The following is a 27,348-nucleotide window of genomic DNA, read 5'->3' on the forward strand; positions in this document are numbered from 1 at the left end:
TTGGTTGTTTTAACAGTCAATGTAGAGAACTATACTCTCTGAAACCATTGGTTGTGTCAACAGTCAATGTATAGAACTATTCTCTCTGAAACCATTGGTTGTGTCAACAGTCAATGCAGAAAACAATATACTCTCTGAAACCATTGGTTGTGTCAACAGTCAATGTATAGAACTATTCTCTCTGAAACCATTGGTTGTGTCAACAGTCAATGTATAGATCTATTCTCTCTGAAACCACTGGTTGTGTTAACAGTCAATGTAGAGAACTATTCTCTCTGAAACCATTGGTTGTGTCAACAGTCAATGTATACAACTATTCTCTCTGAAACCATTGGTTGTTTTAACAGTCAATGTAGAGAACTTTCTCTCTGAAACCATTGGTTGTGTCAACAGTCAATGTATAGAACTATTCTCTCTGAAACCATTGGTTGTTTTAACAGTCAATGTATAGAACTATTCTCTCTGAAACCATTGGTTGTGTCAACAGTCAATGTAGAGAACTATTCTCTCTGAAACCATTGGTTGTTTTAACAGTCAATGTAGAGAACTATTCTCTCTGAAACCATTGGTTGTGTCAACAGTCAATGTATAGAACTATTCTCTCTGAAACCATTGGTTGTGTCAACAGTCAATGTAGAGAACTATTCTCTCTGAAACCATTGGTTGTTTTAACAGTCAATGCAGAAAAAAATATACTCTCTGAAACCATTGGTTGTGTCAAGAGTCAATGTATAGAACTTTTCTCTCTGAAACCATTGGTTGTGTCAACAGTCAATGTAGAGAACTATTCTCTCTGAAACCATTGGTTGTGTCAACAGTCAATGTATAGAACTATTCTCTCTGAAACCATTGGTTGTGTCAACAGTCAATGTATAAAGCTATTCTCTCTGAAACCATTGGTTGTGTCAACAGTCAATGCAGAAAACAATATACTCTCTGAAACCATTGGTTGTGTCAACAGTCAATGTATAGAACTATTCTCTCTGAAACCATTGGTTGTTTTAACAGTCAATGTAGAGAACTATTCTCTCTGAAACCATTGGTTGTTTTAACAGTCAATGTATAGAACTATTCTCTCTGAAACCATTGGTTGTGTCAACAGTCAATGTAGAGAACTATTCTCTCTGAAACCATTGGTTGTTTTAACAGTCAATGTATAGAACTATTCTCTCTCAAACCATTGGTTGTGTTAACAGTCAATATAGATAACTATTCTCTCTGAAACCATTGGTTGTGTTAACAGTCAATGTATAGAACTATTCTCTCTGAAACCATTGGTTGTGTTAACAGTCAATGTATAGAACTATTCTCTCTGAAACCATTGGTTGTTTTAACAGTCAATGTATAGAACTATTCTCTCTGAACCCATTGGTTGTTTTAACAGTCAATGTATAGAACTATTCTCTCTGAAACCATTGGTTGTTTTAACAGTCAATGTATAGAACTATTCTCTCTGAAACCATTGGTTGTTTTAACAGTCAATGTAGAGAACTATTCTCTCTGAAACCATTGGTTGTGTCAACAGTCAATGTAGAGAACTATTCTCTCTGAAACCATTGGTTGTTTTAACAGTCAATGTAGAGAACTATTCTCTCTGAAACCATTGGTTGTGTCAACAGTCAATGTATAAAACTATTCTCTCTGAAACCATTGGTTGTGTCAACAGTCAATGTAGAGAACTATTGTCTCTGAAACCATTGGTTGTTTTAACAGTCAATGTATAGAACTATTCTCTCTGAAACCATTGGTTGTTTTAACAGTCAATGTAGAGAACTATTCTCTCTGAAACCATTGGTTGTGTCAACAGTCAATGTAGAGAACTATTCTCTCTGAAACCATTGGTTGTTTTAACAGTCAATGTAGAGAACTATTCTCTCTGAAACCATTGGTTGTGTCAACAGTCAATGTATAGAACTATTCTCTCTGAAACCATTGGTTGTTTTAACAGTCAATGTAGAGAACTATTCTCTCTGAAACCATTGGTTGTTTTAACAGTCAATGTAGAGAACTATTCTCTCTGAACCATTGGTTGTTTTAACAGTCAATGTATAGAACTATTCTCTCAGAAACCATTGGTTGTTTTAACAGTCAATGTATAGAACTATTCTCTCTGAAACCATTGGTTGTTTTAACAGTCAATGTAGAGAACTATTCTCTCTGAAACCATTGGTTGTGTCAACAGTCAATGTAGAGAACTATTCTCTCTGAAACCATTGGTTGTTTTAACAGTCAATGTAGAGAACTATTCTCTCTGAAACCATTGGTTGTGTCAACAGTCAATGTATAGAACTATTCTCTCTGAAACCATTGGTTGTTTTAACAGTCAATGTAGAGAACTATTCTCTCTGAACCCATTGGTTGTTTTAACAGTCAATGTATAGAACTATTCTCTCTGAAACCATTGGTTGTTTTAACAGTCAATGTAGAGAACTATTCTCTCTGAAACCATTGGTTGTGTCAACAGTCAATGTAGAGAACTATTCTCTCTGAAACCATTGGTTGTGTCAACAGTCAATGTATAGAACTATTCTCTCTGAAACCATTGGTTGTTTTAACAGTCAATGTATAGAACTATTCTCTCTGAAACCATTGGTTGTTTAAACAGTCAATGTAGAGAACTATTCTCTCTGAACCCATTGGTTGTTTTAACAGTCAATGTATAGAACTATTCTCTCTGAAACCATTGGTTGTTTTAACAGTCAATGTAGAGAACTATTCTCTCTGAACCCATTGGTTGTTTTAACAGTCAATGTATAGAACTATTCTCTCTGAAACCATTGGTTGTGTCAACAGTCAATGTATAGAACTATTCTCTCTGAAACCATTGGTTGTGTCAACAGTCAATGCAGAAAACTATTCTCTCTGAAACCATTGGTTGTTTTAACAGTCAATGTATAGAACTATTCTCTCTGAAACCATTGGTTGTTTTAACAGTCAATGTAGAGAACTATTCTCTCTGAACCCATTGGTTGTTTTAACAGTCAATGTATAGAACTATTCTCTCTGAAACCATTGGTTGTGTCAACAGTCAATGTATAGAACTATTCTCTCTGAAACCATTGGTTGTGTCAACAGTCAATGCAGAAAACTATTCTCTCTGAAACCATTGGTTGTGTTAACAGTCAATGTATAGAACTATTCTCTCTGAAACCATTGGTTGTGTCAACAGTCAATGCAGAAAACTATTCTCTCTGAAACCATTGGTTGTTTTAACAGTCAATGTAGAGAACTATACTCTCTGAAACCATTGGTTGTGTCAACAGTCAATGTATAGAACTATTCTCTCTGAAACCATTGGTTGTGTCAACAGTCAATGCAGAAAACAATATACTCTCTGAAACCATTGGTTGTGTCAACAGTCAATGTATAGAACTATTCTCTCTGAAACCATTGGTTGTGTCAACAGTCAATGTATAGATCTATTCTCTCTGAAACCACTGGTTGTGTTAACAGTCAATGTAGAGAACTATTCTCTCTGAAACCATTGGTTGTGTCAACAGTCAATGTATACAACTATTCTCTCTGAAACCATTGGTTGTTTTAACAGTCAATGTAGAGAACTTTCTCTCTGAAACCATTGGTTGTGTCAACAGTCAATGTATAGAACTATTCTCTCTGAAACCATTGGTTGTGTTAACAGTCAATGTAGAGAACTATTCTCTCTGAAACCATTGGTTGTGTCAACAGTCAATGTATACAACTATTCTCTCTGAAACCATTGGTTGTTTTAACAGTCAATGTAGAGAACTTTCTCTCTGAAACCATTGGTTGTGTCAACAGTCAATGTATAGAACTATTCTCTCTGAAACCATTGGTTGTTTTAACAGTCAATGTATAGAACTATTCTCTCTGAAACCATTGGTTGTGTCAACAGTCAATGTATAGAACTATTCTCTCTGAAACCATTGGTTGTTTTAACAGTCAATGTAGAGAACTATTCTCTCTGAAACCATTGGTTGTGTCAACAGTCAATGTAGAGAACTATTCTCTCTGAAACCATTGGTTGTTTTAACAGTCAATGTAGAGAACTATTCTCTCTGAAACCATTGGTTGTGTCAACAGTCAATGTATAGAACTATTCTCTCTGAAACCATTGGTTGTTTTAACAGTCAATGTAGAGAACTATTCTCTCTGAAACCATTGGTTGTTTTAACAGTCAATGTATAGAACTATTCTCTCTGAAACCATTGGTTGTGTCAACAGTCAATGTATAGAACTATTCTCTCTGAAACCATTGGTTGTTTTAACAGTCAATGTAGAGAACTATTCTCTCTGAAACCATTGGTTGTGTCAACAGTCAATGTAGAGAACTATTCTCTCTGAAACCATTGGTTGTTTTAACAGTCAATGTAGAGAACTATTCTCTCTGAAACCATTGGTTGTGTCAACAGTCAATGTATAAAACTATTCTCTCTGAAACCATTGGTTGTGTCAACAGTCAATGTAGAGAACTATTGTCTCTGAAACCATTGGTTGTTTTAACAGTCAATGTATAGAACTATTCTCTCTGAAACCATTGGTTGTTTTAACAGTCAATGTAGAGAACTATTCTCTCTGAAACCATTGGTTGTGTCAACAGTCAATGTATAGAACTATTCTCTCTGAAACCATTGGTTGTGTCAACAGTCAATGTAGAGAACTATTCTCTCTGAAACCATTGGTTGTTTTAACAGTCAATGCAGAAAAAAATATACTCTCTGAAACCATTGGTTGTGTCAAGAGTCAATGTATAGAACTTTTCTCTCTGAAACCATTGGTTGTGTCAACAGTCAATGTAGAGAACTATTCTCTCTGAAACCATTGGTTGTGTCAACAGTCAATGTATAGAACTATTCTCTCTGAAACCATTGGTTGTGTCAACAGTCAATGTATAAAGCTATTCTCTCTGAAACCATTGGTTGTGTCAACAGTCAATGCAGAAAACAATATACTCTCTGAAACCATTGGTTGTGTCAACAGTCAATGTATAGAACTATTCTCTCTGAAACCATTGGTTGTTTTAACAGTCAATGTATAGAACTATTCTCTCTGAAACCATTGGTTGTGTCAACAGTCAATGTAGAGAACTATTGTCTCTGAAACCATTGGTTGTTTTAACAGTCAATGTATAGAACTATTCTCTCTGAAACCATTGGTTGTTTTAACAGTCAATGTAGAGAACTATTCTCTCTGAAACCATTGGTTGTGTCAACAGTCAATGTATAGAACTATTCTCTCTGAAACCATTGGTTGTGTCAACAGTCAATGTAGAGAACTATTCTCTCTGAAACCATTGGTTGTTTTAACAGTCAATGCAGAAAAAATATACTCTCTGAAACCATTGGTTGTGTCAAGAGTCAATGTATAGAACTTTTCTCTCTGAAACCATTGGTTGTGTCAACAGTCAATGTAGAGAACTATTCTCTCTGAAACCATTGGTTGTGTCAACAGTCAATGTATAGAACTATTCTCTCTGAAACCATTGGTTGTGTCAACAGTCAATGTATAAAGCTATTCTCTCTGAAACCATTGGTTGTGTCAACAGTCAATGCAGAAAACAATATACTCTCTGAAACCATTGGTTGTGTCAACAGTCAATGTATAGAACTATTCTCTCTGAAACCATTGGTTGTTTTAACAGTCAATGTATAGAACTATTCTCTCTGAAACCATTGGTTGTGTCAACAGTCAATGTAGAGAACTATTGTCTCTGAAACCATTGGTTGTTTTAACAGTCAATGTATAGAACTATTCTCTCTGAAACCATTGGTTGTTTTAACAGTCAATGTAGAGAACTATTCTCTCTGAAACCATTGGTTGTGTCAACAGTCAATGTATAGAACTATTCTCTCTGAAACCATTGGTTGTGTCAACAGTCAATGTAGAGAACTATTCTCTCTGAAACCATTGGTTGTTTTAACAGTCAATGCAGAAAAAAATATACTCTCTGAAACCATTGGTTGTGTCAAGAGTCAATGTATAGAACTTTTCTCTCTGAAACCATTGGTTGTGTCAAGAGTCAATGTAGAGAACTATTCTCTCTGAAACCATTGGTTGTGTCAACAGTCAATGTATAGAACTATTCTCTCTGAAACCATTGGTTGTGTCAACAGTCAATGTATAAAGCTATTCTCTCTGAAACCATTGGTTGTGTCAACAGTCAATGCAGAAAACAATATACTCTCTGAAACCATTGGTTGTGTCAACAGTCAATGTATAGAACTATTCTCTCTGAAACCATTGGTTGTTTTAACAGTCAATGTATAGAACTATTCTCTCTGAAACCATTGGTTGTGTTAACAGTCAATATAGATAACTATTCTCTCTGAAACCATTGGTTGTGTTAACAGTCAATGTATAAAACTATTCTCTCTGAAACCATTGGTTGTGTCAACAGTCAATGTAGAGAACTATTCTCTCTGAAACCATTGGTTGTGTCAACAGTCAATGTATAGAACTATTCTCTCTGAAACCATTGGTTGTGTTAACAGTCAATGTATAGAACTATTCTCTCTGAAACCATTGGTTGTTTTAACAGTCAATGTATAGAACTATTCTCTCTGAAACCATTGGTTGTGTCAACAGTCAATGTAGAGAACTATTCTCTCTGAAACCATTGGTTGTGTCAACAGTCAATGTAGAGAACTATTCTCTCTGAAACCATTGGTTGTTTTAACAGTCAATGTAGAGAACTATTCTCTCTGAACCCATTGGTTGTTTTAACAGTCAATGTATAGAACTATTCTCTCTGAAACCATTGGTTGTTTTAACAGTCAATGTATAGAACTATTCTCTCTGAAACCATTGGTTGTTTTAACAGTCAATGTAGAGAACTATTCTCTCTGAAACCATTGGTTGTGTCAACAGTCAATGTAGAGAACTATTCTCTCTGAAACCATTGGTTGTTTTAACAGTCAATGTAGAGAACTATTCTCTCTGAAACCATTGGTTGTGTCAACAGTCAATGTATAAAACTATTCTCTCTGAAACCATTGGTTGTGTCAACAGTCAATGTAGAGAACTATTGTCTCTGAAACCATTGGTTGTTTTAACAGTCAATGTATAGAACTATTCTCTCTGAAACCATTGGTTGTTTTAACAGTCAATGTAGAGAACTATTCTCTCTGAAACCATTGGTTGTGTCAACAGTCAATGTAGAGAACTATTCTCTCTGAAACCATTGGTTGTTTTAACAGTCAATGTAGAGAACTATTCTCTCTGAAACCATTGGTTGTGTCAACAGTCAATGTATAGAACTATTCTCTCTGAAACCATTGGTTGTTTTAACAGTCAATGTAGAGAACTATTCTCTCTGAAACCATTGGTTGTTTTAACAGTCAATGTAGAGAACTATTCTCTCTGAACCATTGGTTGTTTTAACAGTCAATGTATAGAACTATTCTCTCAGAAACCATTGGTTGTTTTAACAGTCAATGTATAGAACTATTCTCTCTGAAACCATTGGTTGTTTTAACAGTCAATGTAGAGAACTATTCTCTCTGAAACCATTGGTTGTGTCAACAGTCAATGTAGAGAACTATTCTCTCTGAAACCATTGGTTGTTTTAACAGTCAATGTAGAGAACTATTCTCTCTGAAACCATTGGTTGTGTCAACAGTCAATGTATAGAACTATTCTCTCTGAAACCATTGGTTGTTTTAACAGTCAATGTAGAGAACTATTCTCTCTGAACCCATTGGTTGTTTTAACAGTCAATGTATAGAACTATTCTCTCTGAAACCATTGGTTGTTTTAACAGTCAATGTAGAGAACTATTCTCTCTGAAACCATTGGTTGTGTCAACAGTCAATGTAGAGAACTATTCTCTCTGAAACCATTGGTTGTGTCAACAGTCAATGTATAGAACTATTCTCTCTGAAACCATTGGTTGTTTTAACAGTCAATGTATAGAACTATTCTCTCTGAAACCATTGGTTGTTTTAACAGTCAATGTATAGAACTATTCTCTCTGAAACCATTGGTTGTGTCAACAGTCAATGCAGAAAACTATTCTCTCTGAAACCATTGGTTGTTTTAACAGTCAATGTAGAGAACTATACTCTCTGAAACCATTGGTTGTGTCAACAGTCAATGTATAGAACTATTCTCTCTGAAACCATTGGTTGTGTCAACAGTCAATGCAGAAAACAATATACTCTCTGAAACCATTGGTTGTGTCAACAGTCAATGTATAGAACTATTCTCTCTGAAACCATTGGTTGTGTCAACAGTCAATGTATAGATCTATTCTCTCTGAAACCACTGGTTGTGTTAACAGTCAATGTAGAGAACTATTCTCTCTGAAACCATTGGTTGTGTCAACAGTCAATGTATACAACTATTCTCTCTGAAACCATTGGTTGTTTTAACAGTCAATGTAGAGAACTTTCTCTCTGAAACCATTGGTTGTGTCAACAGTCAATGTATAGAACTATTCTCTCTGAAACCATTGGTTGTTTTAACAGTCAATGTATAGAACTATTCTCTCTGAAACCATTGGTTGTGTCAACAGTCAATGTAGAGAACTATTCTCTCTGAAACCATTGGTTGTTTTAACAGTCAATGTAGAGAACTATTCTCTCTGAAACCATTGGTTGTGTCAACAGTCAATGTATAGAACTATTCTCTCTGAAACCATTGGTTGTGTCAACAGTCAATGTATAGAACTATTCTCTCTGAAACCATTGGTTGTTTTAACAGTCAATGTAGAGAACTATTCTCTCTGAACCCATTGGTTGTTTTAACAGTCAATGTATAGAACTATTCTCTCTGAAACCATTGGTTGTTTTAACAGTCAATGTAGAGAACTATTCTCTCTGAAACCATTGGTTGTGTCAACAGTCAATGTAGAGAACTATTCTCTCTGAAACCATTGGTTGTGTCAACAGTCAATGTATAGAACTATTCTCTCTGAAACCATTGGTTGTTTTAACAGTCAATGTATAGAACTATTCTCTCTGAAACCATTGGTTGTTTTAACAGTCAATGTAGAGAACTATTCTCTCTGAACCCATTGGTTGTTTTAACAGTCAATGTATAGAACTATTCTCTCTGAAACCATTGGTTGTTTTAACAGTCAATGTAGAGAACTATTCTCTCTGAACCCATTGGTTGTTTTAACAGTCAATGTATAGAACTATTCTCTCTGAAACCATTGGTTGTGTCAACAGTCAATGTATAGAACTATTCTCTCTGAAACCATTGGTTGTGTCAACAGTCAATGCAGAAAACTATTCTCTCTGAAACCATTGGTTGTTTTAACAGTCAATGTATAGAACTATTCTCTCTGAAACCATTGGTTGTTTTAACAGTCAATGTAGAGAACTATTCTCTCTGAACCCATTGGTTGTTTTAACAGTCAATGTATAGAACTATTCTCTCTGAAACCATTGGTTGTGTCAACAGTCAATGTATAGAACTATTCTCTCTGAAACCATTGGTTGTGTCAACAGTCAATGCAGAAAACTATTCTCTCTGAAACCATTGGTTGTGTTAACAGTCAATGTATAGAACTATTCTCTCTGAAACCATTGGTTGTGTCAACAGTCAATGCAGAAAACTATTCTCTCTGAAACCATTGGTTGTTTTAACAGTCAATGTAGAGAACTATACTCTCTGAAACCATTGGTTGTGTCAACAGTCAATGTATAGAACTATTCTCTCTGAAACCATTGGTTGTGTCAACAGTCAATGCAGAAAACAATATACTCTCTGAAACCATTGGTTGTGTCAACAGTCAATGTATAGAACTATTCTCTCTGAAACCATTGGTTGTGTCAACAGTCAATGTATAGATCTATTCTCTCTGAAACCACTGGTTGTGTTAACAGTCAATGTAGAGAACTATTCTCTCTGAAACCATTGGTTGTGTCAACAGTCAATGTATACAACTATTCTCTCTGAAACCATTGGTTGTTTTAACAGTCAATGTAGAGAACTTTCTCTCTGAAACCATTGGTTGTGTCAACAGTCAATGTATAGAACTATTCTCTCTGAAACCATTGGTTGTTTTAACAGTCAATGTATAGAACTATTCTCTCTGAAACCATTGGTTGTGTCAACAGTCAATGTAGAGAACTATTCTCTCTGAAACCATTGGTTGTTTTAACAGTCAATGTAGAGAACTATTCTCTCTGAAACCATTGGTTGTGTCAACAGTCAATGTATAGAACTATTCTCTCTGAAACCATTGGTTGTGTCAACAGTCAATGTAGAGAACTATTCTCTCTGAAACCATTGGTTGTTTTAACAGTCAATGCAGAAAAAAATATACTCTCTGAAACCATTGGTTGTGTCAAGAGTCAATGTATAGAACTTTTCTCTCTGAAACCATTGGTTGTGTCAACAGTCAATGTAGAGAACTATTCTCTCTGAAACCATTGGTTGTGTCAACAGTCAATGTATAGAACTATTCTCTCTGAAACCATTGGTTGTGTCAACAGTCAATGTATAAAGCTATTCTCTCTGAAACCATTGGTTGTGTCAACAGTCAATGCAGAAAACAATATACTCTCTGAAACCATTGGTTGTGTCAACAGTCAATGTATAGAACTATTCTCTCTGAAACCATTGGTTGTTTTAACAGTCAATGTAGAGAACTATTCTCTCTGAAACCATTGGTTGTTTTAACAGTCAATGTATAGAACTATTCTCTCTGAAACCATTGGTTGTGTCAACAGTCAATGTAGAGAACTATTCTCTCTGAAACCATTGGTTGTTTTAACAGTCAATGTATAGAACTATTCTCTCTGAAACCATTGGTTGTGTTAACAGTCAATATAGATAACTATTCTCTCTGAAACCATTGGTTGTGTTAACAGTCAATGTATAGAACTATTCTCTCTGAAAACATTGGTTGTGTTAACAGTCAATGTATAGAACTATTCTCTCTGAAACCATTGGTTGTTTTAACAGTCAATGTATAGAACTATTCTCTCTGAAACCATTGGTTGTGTCAACAGTCAATGTAGAGAACTATTCTCTCTGAAACCATTGGTTGTGTCAACAGTCAATGTAGAGAACTATTCTCTCTGAAACCATTGGTTGTTTTAACAGTCAATGTAGAGAACTATTCTCTCTGAACCCATTGGTTGTTTTAACAGTCAATGTATAGAACTATTCTCTCTGAAACCATTGGTTGTTTTAACAGTCAATGTATAGAACTATTCTCTCTGAAACCATTGGTTGTTTTAACAGTCAATGTAGAGAACTATTCTCTCTGAAACCATTGGTTGTGTCAACAGTCAATGTAGAGAACTATTCTCTCTGAAACCATTGGTTGTTTTAACAGTCAATGTAGAGAACTATTCTCTCTGAAACCATTGGTTGTGTCAACAGTCAATGTATAAAACTATTCTCTCTGAAACCATTGGTTGTGTCAACAGTCAATGTAGAGAACTATTGTCTCTGAAACCATTGGTTGTTTTAACAGTCAATGTATAGAACTATTCTCTCTGAAACCATTGGTTGTTTTAACAGTCAATGTAGAGAACTATTCTCTCTGAAACCATTGGTTGTGTCAACAGTCAATGTAGAGAACTATTCTCTCTGAAACCATTGGTTGTTTTAACAGTCAATGTAGAGAACTATTCTCTCTGAAACCATTGGTTGTGTCAACAGTCAATGTATAGAACTATTCTCTCTGAAACCATTGGTTGTTTTAACAGTCAATGTAGAGAACTATTCTCTCTGAAACCATTGGTTGTTTTAACAGTCAATGTAGAGAACTATTCTCTCTGAACCATTGGTTGTTTTAACAGTCAATGTATAGAACTATTCTCTCAGAAACCATTGGTTGTTTTAACAGTCAATGTATAGAACTATTCTCTCTGAAACCATTGGTTGTTTTAACAGTCAATGTAGAGAACTATTCTCTCTGAAACCATTGGTTGTGTCAACAGTCAATGTAGAGAACTATTCTCTCTGAAACCATTGGTTGTTTTAACAGTCAATGTAGAGAACTATTCTCTCTGAAACCATTGGTTGTGTCAACAGTCAATGTATAGAACTATTCTCTCTGAAACCATTGGTTGTTTTAACAGTCAATGTAGAGAACTATTCTCTCTGAACCCATTGGTTGTTTTAACAGTCAATGTATAGAACTATTCTCTCTGAAACCATTGGTTGTTTTAACAGTCAATGTAGAGAACTATTCTCTCTGAAACCATTGGTTGTGTCAACAGTCAATGTAGAGAACTATTCTCTCTGAAACCATTGGTTGTGTCAACAGTCAATGTATAGAACTATTCTCTCTGAAACCATTGGTTGTTTTAACAGTCAATGTATAGAACTATTCTCTCTGAAACCATTGGTTGTTTAAACAGTCAATGTAGAGAACTATTCTCTCTGAACCCATTGGTTGTTTTAACAGTCAATGTATAGAACTATTCTCTCTGAAACCATTGGTTGTTTTAACAGTCAATGTAGAGAACTATTCTCTCTGAACCCATTGGTTGTTTTAACAGTCAATGTATAGAACTATTCTCTCTGAAACCATTGGTTGTGTCAACAGTCAATGTATAGAACTATTCTCTCTGAAACCATTGGTTGTGTCAACAGTCAATGCAGAAAACTATTCTCTCTGAAACCATTGGTTGTTTTAACAGTCAATGTATAGAACTATTCTCTCTGAAACCATTGGTTGTTTTAACAGTCAATGTAGAGAACTATTCTCTCTGAACCCATTGGTTGTTTTAACAGTCAATGTATAGAACTATTCTCTCTGAAACCATTGGTTGTGTCAACAGTCAATGTATAGAACTATTCTCTCTGAAACCATTGGTTGTGTCAACAGTCAATGCAGAAAACTATTCTCTCTGAAACCATTGGTTGTGTTAACAGTCAATGTATAGAACTATTCTCTCTGAAACCATTGGTTGTGTCAACAGTCAATGCAGAAAACTATTCTCTCTGAAACCATTGGTTGTTTTAACAGTCAATGTAGAGAACTATACTCTCTGAAACCATTGGTTGTGTCAACAGTCAATGCAGAAAACAATATACTCTCTGAAACCATTGGTTGTGTCAACAGTCAATGTATAGAACTATTCTCTCTGAAACCATTGGTTGTGTCAACAGTCAATGTATAGATCTATTCTCTCTGAAACCACTGGTTGTGTTAACAGTCAATGTAGAGAACTATTCTCTCTGAAACCATTGGTTGTGTCAACAGTCAATGTATACAACTATTCTCTCTGAAACCATTGGTTGTTTTAACAGTCAATGTAGAGAACTTTCTCTCTGAAACCATTGGTTGTGTCAACAGTCAATGTATAGAACTATTCTCTCTGAAACCATTGGTTGTGTTAACAGTCAATGTAGAGAACTATTCTCTCTGAAACCATTGGTTGTGTCAACAGTCAATGTATACAACTATTCTCTCTGAAACCATTGGTTGTTTTAACAGTCAATGTAGAGAACTTTCTCTCTGAAACCATTGGTTGTGTCAACAGTCAATGTATAGAACTATTCTCTCTGAAACCATTGGTTGTTTTAACAGTCAATGTATAGAACTATTCTCTCTGAAACCATTGGTTGTGTCAACAGTCAATGTATAGAACTATTCTCTCTGAAACCATTGGTTGTTTTAACAGTCAATGTAGAGAACTATTCTCTCTGAAACCATTGGTTGTGTCAACAGTCAATGTAGAGAACTATTCTCTCTGAAACCATTGGTTGTTTTAACAGTCAATGTAGAGAACTATTCTCTCTGAAACCATTGGTTGTGTCAACAGTCAATGTATAGAACTATTCTCTCTGAAACCATTGGTTGTTTTAACAGTCAATGTAGAGAACTATTCTCTCTGAAACCATTGGTTGTTTTAACAGTCAATGTATAGAACTATTCTCTCTGAAACCATTGGTTGTGTCAACAGTCAATGTATAGAACTATTCTCTCTGAAACCATTGGTTGTTTTAACAGTCAATGTAGAGAACTATTCTCTCTGAAACCATTGGTTGTGTCAACAGTCAATGTAGAGAACTATTCTCTCTGAAACCATTGGTTGTTTTAACAGTCAATGTAGAGAACTATTCTCTCTGAAACCATTGGTTGTGTCAACAGTCAATGTATAAAACTATTCTCTCTGAAACCATTGGTTGTGTCAACAGTCAATGTAGAGAACTATTGTCTCTGAAACCATTGGTTGTTTTAACAGTCAATGTATAGAACTATTCTCTCTGAAACCATTGGTTGTTTTAACAGTCAATGTAGAGAACTATTCTCTCTGAAACCATTGGTTGTGTCAACAGTCAATGTATAGAACTATTCTCTCTGAAACCATTGGTTGTGTCAACAGTCAATGTAGAGAACTATTCTCTCTGAAACCATTGGTTGTTTTAACAGTCAATGCAGAAAAAAATATACTCTCTGAAACCATTGGTTGTGTCAAGAGTCAATGTATAGAACTTTTCTCTCTGAAACCATTGGTTGTGTCAACAGTCAATGTAGAGAACTATTCTCTCTGAAACCATTGGTTGTGTCAACAGTCAATGTATAGAACTATTCTCTCTGAAACCATTGGTTGTGTCAACAGTCAATGTATAAAGCAATTCTCTCTGAAACCATTGGTTGTGTCAACAGTCAATGCAGAAAACAATATACTCTCTGAAACCATTGGTTGTGTCAACAGTCAATGTATAGAACTATTCTCTCTGAAACCATTGGTTGTTTTAACAGTCAATGTAGAGAACTATTCTCTCTGAAACCATTGGTTGTTTTAACAGTCAATGTATAGAACTATTCTCTCTGAAACCATTGGTTGTGTCAACAGTCAATGTAGAGAACTATTCTCTCTGAAACCATTGGTTGTTTTAACAGTCAATGTATAGAACTATTCTCTCTGAAACCATTGGTTGTGTTAACAGTCAATATAGATAACTATTCTCTCTGAAACCATTGGTTGTGTTAACAGTCAATGTATAGAACTATTCTCTCTGAAACCATTGGTTGTGTTAACAGTCAATGTATAGAACTATTCTCTCTGAAACCATTGGTTGTTTTAACAGTCAATGTATAGAACTATTCTCTCTGAAACCATTGGTTGTGTCAACAGTCAATGTAGAGAACTATTCTCTCTGAAACCATTGGTTGTGTCAACAGTCAATGTAGAGAACTATTCTCTCTGAAACCATTGGTTGTTTTAACAGTCAATGTATAGAACTATTCTCTCTGAAACCATTGGTTGTGTCAACAGTCAATGTATAGAACTATTCTCTCTGAAACCATTGGTTGTTTTAACAGTCAATGTAGAGAACTATTCTCTCTGAAACCATTGGTTGTGTCAACAGTCAATGTAGAGAACTATTCTCTCTGAAACCATTGGTTGTGTCAACAGTCAATGTATAGAACTATTCTCTCTGAAACCATTGGTTGTGTCAACAGTCAATGTATAGAACTATTCTCTCTGAAACCATTGGTTGTTTTAACAGTCAATGTAGAGAACTATTCTCTCTGAAACCATTGGTTGTGTCAACAGTCAATGTATAGAACTATTCTCTCTGAAACCATTGGTTGTTTTAACAGTCAATGTAGAACACTATTCTCTCTGAAACCATTGGTTGTGTCAACAGTCAATGCAGAAAACTATTCTCTCTGAAACCATTGGTTGTGTCAACAGTCAATGTATAGAACTATTCTCTCTGAAACCATTGGTTGTGTCAACAGTCAATGTATAGAACTATTCTCTCTGAAACCATTGGTTGTTTTAACAGTCAATGTAGAGAACTATTCTCTCTGAAACCATTGGTTGTGTCAACAGTCAATGTAGAGAACTATTCTCTCTGAAACCATTGGTTGTTTTAACAGTCAATGTAGAGAACTATTCTCTCTGAAACCATTGGTTGTGTCAACAGTCAATGTATAAAACTATTCTCTCTGAAACCATTGGTTGTGTCAACAGTCAATGTAGAGAACTATTGTCTCTGGAACCATTGGTTGTTTTAACAGTCAATGTATAGAACTATTCTCTCTGAAACCATTGGTTGTTTTAACAGTCAATGTAGAGAACTATTCTCTCTGAAACCATTGGTTGTGTCAACAGTCAATGTATAGAACTATTCTCTCTGAAACCATTGGTTGTTTTAACAGTCAATGTAGAACACTATTCTCTCTGAAACCATTGGTTGTGTCAACAGTCAATGCAGAAAACTATTCTCTCTGAAACCATTGGTTGTGTCAACAGTCAATGTATAGAACTATTCTCTCTGAAACCATTGGTTGTGTCAACAGTCAATGTATAGAACTATTCTCTCTGAAACCATTGGTTGTTTTAACAGTCAATGTAGAGAACTATTCTCTCTGAAACCATTGGTTGTGTCAACAGTCAATGTAGAGAACTATTCTCTCTGAAACCATTGGTTGTTTTAACAGTCAATGTAGAGAACTATTCTCTCTGAAACCATTGGTTGTGTCAACAGTCAATGTATAAAACTATTCTCTCTGAAACCATTGGTTGTGTCAACAGTCAATGTAGAGAACTATTGTCTCTGGAACCATTGGTTGTTTTAACAGTCAATGTATAGAACTATTCTCTCTGAAACCATTGGTTGTTTTAACAGTCAATGTAGAGAACTATTCTCTCTGAAACCATTGGTTGTGTCAACAGTCAATGTAGAGAACTATTCTCTCTGAAACCATTGGTTGTTTTAACAGTCAATGTAGAGAACTATTCTCTCTGAAACCATTGGTTGTGTCAACAGTCAATGTATAGAACTATTCTCTCTGAAACCATTGGTTGTTTTAACAGTCAATGTAGAGAACTATTCTCTCTGAAACCATTGGTTGTTTTAACAGTCAATGTATAGAACTATTCTCTCTGAAACCATTGGTTGTGTCAACAGTCAATGTATAGAACTATTCTCTCTGAAACCATTGGTTGTTTTAACAGTCAATGTAGAGAACTATTCTCTCTGAAACCATTGGTTGTGTCAACAGTCAATGTAGAGAACTATTCTCTCTGAAACCATTGGTTGTTTTAACAGTCAATGTAGAGAACTATTCTCTCTGAAACCATTGGTTGTGTCAACAGTCAATGTATAAAACTATTCTCTCTGAAACCATTGGTTGTGTCAACAGTCAATGTAGAGAACTATTGTCTCTGAAACCATTGGTTGTTTTAACAGTCAATGTATAGAACTATTCTCTCTGAAACCATTGGTTGTTTTAACAGTCAATGTAGAGAACTATTCTCTCTGAAACCATTGGTTGTGTCAACAGTCAATGTAGAGAACTATTCTCTCTGAAACCATTGGTTGTTTTAACAGTCAATGTAGAGAACTATTCTCTCTGAAACCATTGGTTGTGTCAACAGTCAATGTATAGAACTATTCTCTCTGAAACCATTGGTTGTTTTAACAGTCAATGTAGAGAACTATTCTCTCTGAAACCATTGGTTGTTTTAACAGTCAATGTAGAGAACTATTCTCTCTGAACCCATTGGTTGTTTTAACAGTCAATGTATAGAACTATTCTCTCTGAAACCATTGGTTGTTTTAACAGTCAATGTATAGAACTATTCTCTCTGAAACCATTGGTTGTTTTAACAGTCAATGTAGAGAACTATTCTCTCTGAAACCATTGGTTGTGTCAACAGTCAATGTAGAGAACTATTCTCTCTGAAACCATTGGTTGTTTTAACAGTCAATGTAGAGAACTATTCTCTCTGAAACCATTGGTTGTGTCAACAGTCAATGTATAAAACTATTCTCTCTGAAACCATTGGTTGTGTCAACAGTCAATGTAGAGAACTATTGTCTCTGAAACCATTGGTTGTTTTAACAGTCAATGTATAGAACTATTCTCTCTGAAACCATTGGTTGTTTTAACAGTCAATGTAGAGAACTATTCTCTCTGAAACCATTGGTTGTGTCAACAGTCAATGTAGAGAACTATTCTCTCTGAAACCATTGGTTGTTTTAACAGTCAATGTAGAGAACTATTCTCTCTGAAACCATTGGTTGTGTCAACAGTCAATGTATAAAACTATTCTCTCTGAAACCATTGGTTGTGTCAACAGTCAATGTAGAGAACTATTGTCTCTGGAACCATTGGTTGTTTTAACAGTCAATGTATAGAACTATTCTCTCTGAAACCATTGGTTGTTTTAACAGTCAATGTAAAGAACTATTCTCTCTGAAACCATTGGTTGTGTCAACAGTCAATGTAGAGAACTATTCTCTCTGAAACCATTGGTTGTGTCAACAGTCAATGTATAGAACTATTCTCTCTGAAACCATTGGTTGTGTCAACAGTCAATGCAGAAAACTATTCTCTCTGAAACCATTGGTTGTTTTAACAGTCAATGTATAGAACTATTCTCTCTGAAACCATTGGTTGTTTTAACAGTCAATGTAGAGAACTATTCTCTCTGAACCCATTGGTTGTTTTAACAGTCAATGTATAGAACTATTCTCTCTGAAACCATTGGTTGTGTCAACAGTCAATGTATAGAACTATTCTCTCTGAAACCATTGGTTGTGTCAACAGTCAATGCAGAAAACTATTCTCTCTGAAACCATTGGTTGTTTTAACAGTCAATGTATAGAACTATTCTCTCTGAAACCATTGGTTGTGTCAACAGTCAATGCAGAAAACTATTCTCTCTGAAACCATTGGTTGTTTTAACAGTCAATGTAGAGAACTATACTCTCTGAAACCATTGGTTGTGTCAACAGTCAATGTATAGAACTATTCTCTCTGAAACCATTGGTTGTGTCAACAGTCAATGCAGAAAACAATATACTCTCTGAAACCATTGGTTGTGTCAACAGTCAATGTATAGAACTATTCTCTCTAAAACCATTGGTTGTGTCAACAGTCAATGTATAGATCTATTCTCTCTGAAACCACTGGTTGTGTTAACAGTCAATGTAGAGAACTATTCTCTCTGAAACCATTGGTTGTGTCAACAGTCAATGTATACAACTATTCTCTCTGAAACCATTGGTTGTTTTAACAGTCAATGTAGAGAACTTTCTCTCTGAAACCATTGGTTGTGTCAACAGTCAATGTATAGAACTATTCTCTCTGAAACCATTGGTTGTTTTAACAGTCAATGTATAGAACTATTCTCTCTGAAACCATTGGTTGTGTCAACAGTCAATGTAGAGAACTATTCTCTCTGAAACCATTGGTTGTTTTAACAGTCAATGTAGAGAACTATTCTCTCTGAAACCATTGGTTGTGTCAACAGTCAATGTATAGAACTATTCTCTCTGAAACCATTGGTTGTGTCAACAGTCAATGTAGAGAACTATTCTCTCTGAAACCATTGGTTGTTTTAACAGTCAATGCAGAAAAAAATATACTCTCTGAAACCATTGGTTGTGTCAAGAGTCAATGTATAGAACTTTTCTCTCTGAAACCATTGGTTGTGTCAACAGTCAATGTAGAGAACTATTCTCTCTGAAACCATTGGTTGTGTCAAGAGTCAATGTATAGAACTATTCTCTCTGAAACCATTGGTTGTGTCAACAGTCAATGTATAAAGCTATTCTCTCTGAAACCATTGGTTGTGTCAACAGTCAATGCAGAAAACAATATACTCTCTGAAACCATTGGTTGTGTCAACAGTCAATGTATAGAACTATTCTCTCTGAAACCATTGGTTGTTTTAACAGTCAATGTAGAGAACTATTCTCTCTGAAACCATTGGTTGTTTTAACAGTCAATGTATAGAACTATTCTCTCTGAAACCATTGGTTGTGTCAACAGTCAATGTAGAGAACTATTCTCTCTGAAACCATTGGTTGTTTTAACAGTCAATGTATAGAACTATTCTCTCTGAAACCATTGGTTGTGTTAACAGTCAATGTATAGAACTATTCTCTCTGAAACCATTGGTTGTGTTAACAGTCAATGTATAGAACTATTCTCTCTGAAACCATTGGTTGTGTTAACAGTCAATGTATAGAACTATTCTCTCTGAAACCATTGGTTGTTTTAACAGTCAATGTATAGAACTATTCTCTCTGAAACCATTGGTTGTGTCAACAGTCAATGTAGAGAACTATTCTCTCTGAAACCATTGGTTGTGTCAACAGTCAATGTAGAGAACTATTCTCTCTGAAACCATTGGTTGTTTTAACAGTCAATGTATAGAACTATTCTCTCTGAAACCATTGGTTGTGTCAACAGTCAATGTATAGAACTATTCTCTCTGAAACCATTGGTTGTTTTAACAGTCAATGTAGAGAACTATTCTCTCTGAAACCATTGGTTGTGTCAACAGTCAATGTAGAGAACTATTCTCTCTGAAACCATTGGTTGTGTCAACAGTCAATGTATAGAACTATTCTCTCTGAAACCATTGGTTGTGTCAACAGTCAATGTATAGAACTATTCTCTCTGAAACCATTGGTTGTTTTAACAGTCAATGTAGAGAACTATTCTCTCTGAAACCATTGGATGTGTCAACAGTCAATGTATAGAACTATTCTCTCTGAAACCATTGGTTGTTTTAACAGTCAATGTAGAACACTATTCTCTCTGAAACCATTGGTTGTGTCAACAGTCAATGCAGAAAACTATTCTCTCTGAAACCATTGGTTGTGTCAACAGTCAATGTATAGAACTATTCTCTCTGAAACCATTGGTTGTGTCAACAGTCAATGTATAGAACTATTCTCTCTGAAACCATTGGTTGTTTTAACAGTCAATGTAGAGAACTATTCTCTCTGAAACCATTGGTTGTGTCAACAGTCAATGTAGAGAACTATTCTCTCTGAAACCATTGGTTGTTTTAACAGTCAATGTAGAGAACTATTCTCTCTGAAACCATTGGTTGTGTCAACAGTCAATGTATAAAACTATTCTCTCTGAAACCATTGGTTGTGTCAACAGTCAATGTAGAGAACTATTGTCTCTGGAACCATTGGTTGTTTTAACAGTCAATGTATAGAACTATTCTCTCTGAAACCATTGGTTGTTTTAACAGTCAATGTAGAGAACTATTCTCTCTGAAACCATTGGTTGTGTCAACAGTCAATGTAGAGAACTATTCTCTCTGAAACCATTGGTTGTGTCAACAGTCAATGTAGAGAACTATTCTCTCTGAAACCATTGGTTGTGTCAACAGTCAATGTATAGAACTATTCTCTCTGAAACCATTGGTTGTTTTAACAGTCAATGTAGAGAACTATTCTCTCTGAAACCATTGGTTGTTTTAACAGTCAATGTATAGAACTATTCTCTCTGAAACCATTGGTTGTGTCAACAGTCAATGTATAGAACTATTCTCTCTGAAACCATTGGTTGTTTTAACAGTCAATGTAGAGAACTATTCTCTCTGAAACCATTGGTTGTGTCAACAGTCAATGTAGAGAACTATTCTCTCTGAAACCATTGGTTGTTTTAACAGTCAATGTTGAGAACTATTCTCTCTGAAACCATTGGTTGTGTCAACAGTCAATGTATAAAACTATTCTCTCTGAAACCATTGGTTGTGTCAACAGTCAATGTAGAGAACTATTGTCTCTGAAACCATTGGTTGTTTTAACAGTCAATGTATAGAACTATTCTCTCTGAAACCATTGGTTGTTTTAACAGTCAATGTAGAGAACTATTCTCTCTGAAACCATTGGTTGTGTCAACAGTCAATGTAGAGAACTATTCTCTCTGAAACCATTGGTTGTTTTAACAGTCAATGTAGAGAACTATTCCCTCTGAAACCATTGGTTGTGTCAACAGTCAATGTATAGAACTATTCTCTCTGAAACCATTGGTTGTTTTAACAGTCAATGTAGAGAACTATTCTCTCTGAAACCATTGGTTGTTTTAACAGTCAATGTAGAGAACTATTCTCTCTGAACCCATTGGTTGTTTTAACAGTCAATGTATAGAACTATTCTCTCTGAAACCATTGGTTGTTTTAACAGTCAATGTATAGAACTATTCTCTCTGAAACCATTGGTTGTTTTAACAGTCAATGTAGAGAACTATTCTCTCTGAAACCATTGGTTGTGTCAACAGTCAATGTAGAGAACTATTCTCTCTGAAACCATTGGTTGTTTTAACAGTCAATGTAGAGAACTATTCTCTCTGAAACCATTGGTTGTGTCAACAGTCAATGTATAAAACTATTCTCTCTGAAACCATTGGTTGTGTCAACAGTCAATGTAGAGAACTATTCTCTCTGAAACCATTGGTTGTGTCAACAGTCAATGTATAAAACTATTCTCTCTGAAACCATTGGTTGTGTCAACAGTCAATGTAGAGAACTATTCTCTCTGAAACCATTGGTTGTGTCAACAGTCAATGTATAAAACTATTCTCTCTGAAACCATTGGTTGTTTTAACAGTCAATGTAGAGAACTATTCTCTCTGAAACCATTGGTTGTTTTAACAGTCAATGTAGAGAACTATTCTCTCTGAACCCATTGGTTGTTTTAACAGTCAATGTAGAGAACTATTCTCTCTGAAACCATTGGTTGTTTTAACAGTCAATGTAGAGAACTATTCTCTCTGAAACCATTGGTTGTGTCAACAGTCAATGTATAGAACTATTCTCTCTGAAACCATTGGTTGTTTTAACAGTCAATGTAGAGAACTATTCTCTCTGAAACCATTGGTTGTTTTAACAGTCAATGTAGAGAACTATTCTCTCTGAACCCATTGGTTGTTTTAACAGTCAATGTATAGAACTATTCTCTCTGAAACCATTGGTTGTTTTAACAGTCAATGTATAGAACTATTCTCTCTGAAACCATTGGTTGTTTTAACAGTCAATGTAGAGAACTATTCTCTCTGAAACCATTGGTTGTGTCAACAGTCAATGTAGAGAACTATTCTCTCTGAAACCATTGGTTGTTTTAACAGTCAATGTAGAGAACTATTCTCTCTGAAACCATTGGTTGTGTCAACAGTCAATGTATAGAACTATTCTCTCTGAAACCATTGGTTGTTTTAACAGTCAATGTAGAGAACTATTCTCTCTGAACCCATTGGTTGTTTTAACAGTCAATGTATAGAACTATTCTCTCTGAAACCATTGGTTGTTTTAACAGTCAATGTAGAGAACTATTCTCTCTGAAACCATTGGTTGTGTCAACAGTCAATGTAGAGAACTATTCTCTCTGAAACCATTGGTTGTGTCAACAGTCAATGTATAGAACTATTCTCTCTGAAACCATTGGTTATTTTAACAGTCAATGTAGAGAACTATTCTCTCTGAAACCATTGGTTGTTTTAACAGTCAATGTATAGAACTATTCTCTCTGAAACCATTGGTTGTTTTAACAGTCAATGTATAGAACTATTCTCTCTGAAACCATTGGTTGTTTTAACAGTCAATGTAGAGAACTATTCTCTCTGAACCCATTGGTTGTTTTAACAGTCAATGTATAGAACTATTCTCTCTGAAACCATTGGTTGTTTTAACAGTCAATGTAGAGAACTATTCTCTCTGAACCCATTGGTTGTTTTAACAGTCAATGTATAGAACTATTCTCTCTGAAACCATTGGTTGTGTCAACAGTCAATGTATAGAACTATTCTCTCTGAAACCATTGGTTGTGTCAACAGTCAATGCAGAAAACTATTCTCTCTGAAACCATTGGTTGTTTTAACAGTCAATGTATAGAACTATTCTCTCTGAAACCATTGGTTGTGTCAACAGTCAATGTATAGAACTATTCTCTCTGAAACCATTGGTTGTGTCAACAGTCAATGTAGAGAACTATTCTCTCTGAAACCATTGGTTGTGTCAACAGTCAATGTAGAGAACTATTCTCTCTGAAACCATTGGTTGTGTCAACAGTCAATGTAGAGAACTATTCTCTCTGAAACCATTGGTTGTGTCAACAGTCAATGTATAGAACTATTCTCTCTGAAACCATTGGTTGTTTTAACAGTCAATGTAGAGAACTATTCTCTCTGAACCCATTGGTTGTTTTAACAGTCAATGTATAGAACTATTCTCTCTGAAACCATTGGTTGTGTCAACAGTCAATGCAGAAAACTATTCTCTCTGAAACCATTGGTTGTTTTAACAGTCAATGTATAGAACTATTCTCTCTGAAACCATTGGTTGTGTCAACAGTCAATGCAGAAAACTATTCTCTCTGAAACCATTGGTTGTTTTAACACTCAATGTAGAGAACTATACTCTCTGAAACCATTGGTTGTGTCAACAGTCAATGTATAGAACTATTCTCTCTGAAACCATTGGTTGTGTCAACAGTCAATGTATAGATCTATTCTCTCTGAAACCACTGGTTGTGTTAACAGTCAATGTAGAGAACTATTCTCTCTGAAACCATTGGTTGTGTCAACAGTCAATGTATACAACTATTCTCTCTGAAACCATTGGTTGTTTTAACAGTCAATGTAGAGAACTTTCTCTCTGAAACCATTGGTTGTGTCAACAGTCAATGTATAGAACTATTCTCTCTGAAACCATTGGTTGTGTCAACAGTCAATGTATAGAACTATTCTCTCTGAAACCATTGGTTGTGTCAACAGTCAATGTAGAGAACTATTCTCTCTGAAACCATTGGTTGTGTCAACAGTCAATGTAGAGAACTATTCTCTCTGAAACCATTGGTTGTGTCAACAGTCAATGCAGAAAACAATATACTCTCTGAAACCATTGGTTGTGTCAACAGTCAATGTATAGAACTATTCTCTCTGAACCCATTGGTTGTTTTAACAGTCAATGTATAGAACTATTCTCTCTGAAACCATTGGTTGTTTTAACAGTCAATGTAGAGAACTATTCTCTCTGAACCCATTGGTTGTTTTAACAGTCAATGTATAGAACTATTCTCTCTGAAACCATTGGTTGTGTCAACAGTCAATGTATAGAACTATTCTCTCTGAAACCATTGGTTGTGTCAACAGTCAATGCAGAAAACTATTCTCTCTGAAACCATTGGTTGTTTTAACAGTCAATGTATAGAACTATTCTCTCTGAAACCATTGGTTGTTTTAACAGTCAATGTAGAGAACTATTCTCTCTGAACCCATTGGTTGTTTTAACAGTCAATGTATAGAACTATTCTCTCTGAAACCATTGGTTGTGTCAACAGTCAATGTATAGAACTATTCTCTCTGAAACCATTGGTTGTGTCAACAGTCAATGCAGAAAACTATTCTCTCTGAAACCATTGGTTGTTTTAACAGTCAATGTATAGAACTATTCTCTCTGAAACCATTGGTTGTGTCAACAGTCAATGCAGAAAACTATTCTCTCTGAAACCATTGGTTGTTTTAAAAGTCAATGTAGAGAACTATACTCTCTGAAACCATTGGTTGTGTCAACAGTCAATGTATAGAACTATTCTCTCTGAAACCATTGGTTGTGTCAACAGTCAATGCAGAAAACAATATACTCTCTGAAACCATTGTTGTGTCAACAGTCAATGTATAGAACTATTCTCTCTGAAACGATTGGTTGTGTCAACAGTCAATGTATAGAACTATTCTCTCTGAAACCATTGGTTGTGTCAACAGTCAATGTAGAGAACTATTCTCTCTGAAACCATTGGTTGTTTTAACAGTCAATGTATAGAACTATTCTCTCTGAAACCATTGGTTGTGTCAACAGTCAATGTATAGAACTATTCTCTCTGAAACCATTGGTTGTGTCAACAGTCAATGTATAGAACTATTCTCTCTGAAACCATTGGTTGTGTCAACAGTCAATGTAGAGAACTATTCTCTCTGAAACGATTGGTTGTGTCAACAGTCAATGTATAGAACTATTCTCTCTGAAACCATTGGTTGTGTCAACAGTGAATGTAGAGAACTATTCTCTCTGAAACCATTGGTTGTTTTAACAGTCAATGTAGAGAACTATTCTCTCTGAAACCATTGGTTGTGTCAACAGTCAATGTATAGAACTATTCTCTCTGAAACCATTGGTTGTGTCAACAGTCAATGTATAGAACTATTCTCTCTGAAACGATTGGTTGTGTCAACAGTCAATGTATAGAACTATTCTCTCTGAAACCATTGGTTGTGTCAACAGTCAATGTAGAGAACTATTCTCTCTGAAACCATTGGTTGTTTTAACAGTCAATGTAGAGAACTATTTTCTCTGAAACTATTGGTTGTGTCAACAGTCAATGTATAGAACTATTCTCTCTGAAACCATTGGTTGTTTTAACAGTCAATGTATAGAACTATTCTCTCTGAAACCATTGGTTGTGTTAACAGTCAATGTATAGAACTATTCTCTCTGAAACCATTGGTTGTTTTAACAGTCAATGTAGAGAACTATTCTCTCTGAAACCATTGGTTGTTTTAACAGTCAATGTATAGAACTATTCTCTCTGAAACCATTGGTTGTTTTAACAGTCAATGTATAGAACTATTCTCTCTGAAACCATTGGTTGTTTTAACAGTCAATGTAGAGAACTATTCTCTCTGAAACCATTGGTTGTTTTAACAGTCAATGTATAGAACTATTCTCTCTGAAACCATTGGTTGTTTTAACAGTCAATGTATAGAACTATTCTCTCTGAAACCATTGGTTGTTTTAACAGTCAATGTAGAGAACTATTCTCTCTGAAACCATTGGTTGTTTTAACAGTCAATGTATAGAACTATTCTCTCTGAAACCATTGGTTGTTTTAACAGTCAATGTAGAGAACTATTCTCTCTGAAACCATTGGTTGTTTTAACAGTCAATGTATAGAACTATTCTCTCTGAAACCATTGGTTGTTTTAACAGTCAATGTATAGAACTATTCTCTCTGAAACCATTGGTTGTGTCAACAGTCAATGTATAGAACTATTCTCTCTGAAACCATTGGTTGTTTTAACAGTCAATGTAGAGAACTATTCTCTCTGAAACCATTGGTTGTTTTAACAGTCAATGTAGAGAACTATTCTCTCTGAAACCATTGGTTGTGTCAACAGTCAATGTATAGAACTATTCTCTCTGAAACCATTGGTTGTTTTAACAGTCAATGTATAGAACTATTCTCTCTGAAACCATTGGTTGTGTCAACAGTCAATGTATAGAACTATTCTCTCTGAAACCATTGGTTGTGTCAACAGTCAATGTAGAGAACTATTCTCTCTGAAACCATTGGTTGTGTCAACAGTCAATGTAGAGAACTATTCTCTCTGAAACCATTGGTTGTGTCAACAGTCAATGTAGAGAACTATTCTCTCTGAAACCATTGGTTGTTTTAACAGTCAATGTAGAGAACTATTCTCTCTGAAACCATTGGTTGTGTCAACAGTCAATGTATAGAACTATTCTCTCTGAAACCATTGGTTGTTTTAACAGTCAATGTATAGAACTATTCTCTCTGAAACCATTGGTTGTGTCAACAGTCAATGTATAGAACTATTGTCTCTGAAACCATTGGTTGTGTCAACAGTCAATGTAGAGAACTATTGTCTCTGAAACCATTGGTTGTTTT

General features: G+C 35.2%; 1 protein-coding gene across 2 annotated transcripts in view; it reads right to left on the bottom strand.

Moving 5' to 3' along the window:
* Nucleotides 1-27,348, bottom strand: part of LOC100374998 (phytanoyl-CoA dioxygenase, peroxisomal-like) — a 78,610-nt gene that overhangs the window by 45,190 nt on the left and 6,072 nt on the right. The window lies entirely within an intron of this gene.

This window comes from Saccoglossus kowalevskii, chromosome 3 (genome assembly GCF_978046115.1).
Source record: "Saccoglossus kowalevskii chromosome 3, keSacKowa6.1, whole genome shotgun sequence".
Taxonomy (NCBI): Eukaryota; Metazoa; Hemichordata; class Enteropneusta; family Harrimaniidae; genus Saccoglossus; species Saccoglossus kowalevskii.